Source organism: Sphaerodactylus townsendi, linkage group LG05 (genome assembly GCF_021028975.2).
Source record: "Sphaerodactylus townsendi isolate TG3544 linkage group LG05, MPM_Stown_v2.3, whole genome shotgun sequence".
Taxonomy (NCBI): Eukaryota; Metazoa; Chordata; class Lepidosauria; order Squamata; family Sphaerodactylidae; genus Sphaerodactylus; species Sphaerodactylus townsendi.
Window position 1 is genome coordinate 120,711,793 of NC_059429.1, and position 5,245 is coordinate 120,717,037.

The window sequence follows — 5,245 nt, forward strand, 5'->3', positions numbered from 1 at the left end:
AAATCTCCATTACCCACAAATTCAGGAAAGCCACAAGTGCTCTTAAATGCAAACAATGCTCCTAGAAGCCAGAAGGCGTAAGCTTGCCAAGGTCTACTGCCACTTATATACACTGAAATCCTCAGGGACTGCAATGGTAAATAATTACAGGATCACATTAAAACCCCAAAGCTTATGAATAAGCTGTTTCAAAACAAAAACAGGGACAGTTTAATCCAGGCAGGCTTTTGCTTATTAAAAAAATGTTAATATGATGGAAGCAGTGGAATATCTCCTGTCATTATGACGCTTTGCCTCTTCTCGGGCAAACTCCCTCGGTCAGTATCCTTAAATAAACTTTCCATATTCCATCTAAGTTAACTCTGCTTATGGCTTACAGAGTACACTCCCATTAAAAATAGCAAGACCAAACTGGATGCGCCTGCTGCCTCCTCATGGGCATTCCCTTCTCCTTTTCTTTCCACAAAAGTTCTTGTTTCTCCTCTGCCTCCTTGTTCTGTTTACCGCCAGTGTTTTCAAGATAATTTAAGATGAATTGTGCTTTTTAGCTTGCTTTATACTGTGTATTCCGGGAACTTTTGAATGAATGAATGAATGAATGAATGAATCTGAATGAACGAATGGTACCCAACGAATGAATGAATGAATGAGAGCTGTTCAAGGGGCTTGCAGTGGAGATGAGATATTAATAAAAATTCCCCTCATGGTTCTCTGGATCCAAATTAGTAATGATAATTGTCACTCTGGTTGTGAAGGACGATTGTATGGTCCTCGCGGGTTTAACACAGGTTTATTTACAGTGAACAATTTGGGGCTTTTAAACAATGAACTGCTAACAGAAGCTCTTGGAATCAAATCATGGGCCCTTTCCACACATGCAGAATAATGCACATTCAATCCACGTTCACAATTATTTGAAAGTGGATTTGGATGTTCTGCACAGTAAAATCCAGCTTCAAAATGCATTGAAAGTGGATTGAAAGTGCATTATTCTTCGTGTGTCTTCCCAATCTGGAGAACTGGGTTTGATTCCCCACTCCTCCACCTGAGTGGCAAAGGCTTATCTGGTGAACCAGATGTGTTTCCACACTCCTACATTCCTGCTGGGTGACCTTGGGCCAGTCACAGTTCTTTGGAACTCTCTCAGCCCCACCTACCTCACAAGGAGTCTGTTGTGGGGAGAGGAAGGGAAAGGAACTTGTAGGCCACCTTAAGTCTCCTTAACAGGAGAGAAAGGTGGGGTATAAATCAAAACAGCTGCTTCTGCTGTGGCATAGGAGGTTAAGCGCTCGTGTATCTAATCTGGAGGAACTGGGTTTGATTCCCAGCTCTGCCACCTGAGCTGTGGAGGCTTAACTGGGGAATTCAGATTAGCCTGTACACTTCCACACTCCCACACACACCAGCTGGGTGACCTTGGGCTAGTCACAGCGCACCGAGACTCTCCTCTCAGTGCCCCACCCACCTCACAGGGTGTTTGTTCAAGCCGTGAGGGGGGGAAGGGCAAAAAACGTGTAAGCTCCCCTTTGAGTCTCCTGCAGGAGAGAAAGGGGGGATATAAATCCAAACTCCTCCTCCTCCTCCTCCTCCTCCTCCTCTTCTTCTTCTTCATCATCATCATCATCATCATATGGGTTACAAATGCCATAAATATATTTTTTAAAAATCTCCCACTGTTCCACTGGAAAAACACACATCAAACCACTTGTGTCTTTGATCATTCAAAGTGATGCAGACAGCTGCTGGGAGAGTTTGGCATCCCTCCCTTGCATTTTGGATTACTTCTAATAAAGCTAGGAGGAGAGTCCACATGCTTCATCACCTCATAATTAAGTCTTGTGCTGCTGATAATCTTGTTCTAACACTTTGTTCCTGGGGTGTCTCCATAACCTGCTGGATTCAAATGCACATTCTTTGCTTCTGGCCGTTGTACATCCAAACCTTCGGAAGGCACCGCTTTTGGGCAGGGACTAAAGATGGCTCCTCTCGATTTGTGGGGGGGGGGGAGAAAAGGTGGGGGGGGGGAGGGAGAAAGCATTTGCCTTCACAACAAGCAAATGCCCAAAAGTCTCTTTTGTGTGTGTGTGTGAGTTTTATGAGGAGAATGTTATGGTTGCAAAAGGCCAAGTATGGAAGTCCACTGTCAGGTATATATTTATCCTCAGAACTTCGGCACAAATGCAACTGATAGGCACAAAATCCCCAGGATATAATTATAGCAATTATCCAGACAGATCTTCTCATCAATAACCTTTGCGTTCTCCCCTGTCACACGCTATCCCTCATCATCGGGCTGTGAAGGCAGTGTATTGTTCAGACTTGTTTGCCTGCTGCTGAGAGGCAGAAACCTTCAGCGGCACCAACGGTCCGCCCGGCTGTGCGCACGACCTCCTGAAGCTAGCGGCCATCTGCCGGATGGAAGAGCAGAGCACCCAGCGTTGAACGCTCGCTGCGAAGAAAAGACCAGGCTCTTTGTGGGGAGGAAGTATAACACACACAGCTGCAGCACTCCGATTTTGTACCATAACCCAACTCCCAAGATAAATCCCTGGGATCCTGGGCTGAAAGAGCTGTGAGCTTCACCCTCATAAGCAAATAAGAACATAAGAAAGAGCCTGCTGGATCAGACCAGAGTCCATCTATCTGCTGATAATCTGGGCCGTGTACTAGGGCTAGGCTATGTACTAGGATGCGAATATGGCCCGAGAATAATTCCTCTGGGTTTGGTAAGCACTTGAAACATGGCTTTCCCCTCCACAGTACCTATATATAACATACAATATTTTAAAACTTATAAATCACTATGCATTTTTGAAATGTCAGAAACAGACTAAAAATGGTAATGGACTTGAAAGGCTGGCTTGTCCACAAATCCCCTGCTATTTTCCTCATCCAATTCCAGGCTTGGGCCCACAGGGTTGCCCACACATCCACCCACACACACACTTCAGCTGTGGTCGATTCCATTGGAATATTTCCGTTGCCTTGTTTGACTCAAAAATGTGAACTGGAACATAACCAATACTCTCCTGTTCTATGGGAAGCACTACGGAGTGGTCAACTAGATTGTATCACCTCACATTCTGTAACTCTATTTTTCTGGGTTTAACACAGCAAAAAATGTCTTCCGCTAACTTTTAAAACCTGGCAAACTAATGCACAAGTGAAATTCTATCACCATCTTGAGGCAAACGCTAGCAATTACACCTCCTCTGGCATCAGAGGAAGCAGAGGTATTAACGAAACATGGATATCTTTGAGGATACGAACCATTTCGTGTCATTGAAGGATTACTATTTGTATACTCTAGAGCAGTGATGGCGAACCTTTTTGAGACCGAGTGCCCAAACTGCAACCCAAAACCCACTTATTTATCGCAAAGTGCCAACCACGGCAATTTAGCTTACCCGGAATACCTGGAGGTTTTTTACGTTTAGAAAAATGGTTGGCTCTGAGGCGTATGCGTTACTAGGGAGTAAGCTTGGCGGTGGTAGTTGTTGGCTTTGCTTTCAGAAGCAAATCCATGCAACTCTTCAAACAGGTGAATACATGACCCTAGGAGGGTTTGCTCAGAAGCAAGCCACATTAAGCCAAGCAACCGAAGCTCACTACCCCGGAGTAAAGGATCGCGACTTTAGTTCTTTGCATGAAAATCAGTGGAGGTTAACAGCACTTAACAGGGTTACCTACACTGCTTCCCCAAAACTAGGTCTTAGGTTTAATGCTAATAATCGAGCCCAGCGGCCCAGGCCAGCCTAGAGGGGTGGGTGGGTGGGGGCGATCCCCCCCCCCACATGATGAACTCTGTTTGTGTGTGCCAACAGAGAGGGCTCTGAGTGCCACCTCTGGCACCCGTGCCATAGGTTCGCCATCACTGCTCTAGAGTGACAATGTAAGAACGTAACTCAGAGATCAGAAAGAAAATGGTATTTTTTGCACAGAAGCTTTATTAAAGAAGACAAATCCACTGTTCCCAGTTTCCATATGTAGCAAATAATAACATTCGGGTAAAGTTTCCTGTAATCAGGTTTGCTGTTAAACTCTCATCTAATTTAGGCACATCAAGCCCGTCAGCTTCAATTGGAACAGAACTGGAAACATTCAAAGTAGAGCAACCACAACAAAATTCAGATTGTAGCATGCCTTACTGCAATAAGGTACTTTTGTACAATAGAAACAATTTTTGCTATTTCTGGAGCTTTCTTAATGATTTTGAAATAACTGGCATTTTTTTCTACAAACACTACAGTCCCAACCCAGAGGGACTACTCGAAAAGTAATTAAAGACACGGATTTCCACAGGTTGCTGAGGTTGCCAGATTAAATAGTACTGATTTACCTGTTGAATCGATGGGAGTGTCTAGAATTTGTTCCTCCTGCCCCAACATAAAGATAATTGGAAAGTCAGATGGTCTTATCCATATCCTAAGCAATGGTGTTTCTCCAAGGGGGATGGAAATGGAGATGGATGTTCTCAAAAGACTTACTAGAAACATGTTACCTTGTAGTAACATTTCCATGTAAAAACTGAATGCATAAACTTATTCAACGTGAACTTTGTGTTGCAAAAACATATCTGAATTCTGTGTTTGTGCGTATTCAAAGGTTCTGAACAAGCCCAGTGTATTATTGGGACTCACATATTTAAACCATGAATCCCACTTTGTGTGCAACACACAAACTCCATTTTGTTGAAGCATCTAAGTTCAGGCACAACAACAAATTGTGGTCCAAGTTTGCTGCGTCTCCTGTGATGTATACATCTCACCCATTCTTGTGCAGTTATCTTCTTTGGACAAAACAGATCCTGCAAGTTTTTGAAGTGCTACCAAAACCTGCAGCACCTGTTTGATTGGAGGCTACAGTGGGACAAGTGCATAATTAATAGATATTTGAAAACTTTCTCTTTCCAATCTGGATAACTGTATTCAACAAATAAATTCAAATCTCTCTCTTTTTTTAAAGTAAAGTTTCAAATCTGAATGGAAGAAATTCAGAACCCAGTAATTTATTCAGAATTGCACACAGCAAGAGAATCAGATGATTTATAAGTGTGAATCTCATTTGAAAAGACAACAGAATGGGACTACATTTCATGTCCCTGACAGGAATATGCAAAATGTGTGTAGCTTTAGATAATGTCAACAAATGTTCAATTCATAGCAACGCATCAGAAACACCAACCAGGTCAAACAGGTTCCTGTATCTGAGCCTTGGCAAGCAAAAGAAAGAGGTGCCTTCTGAA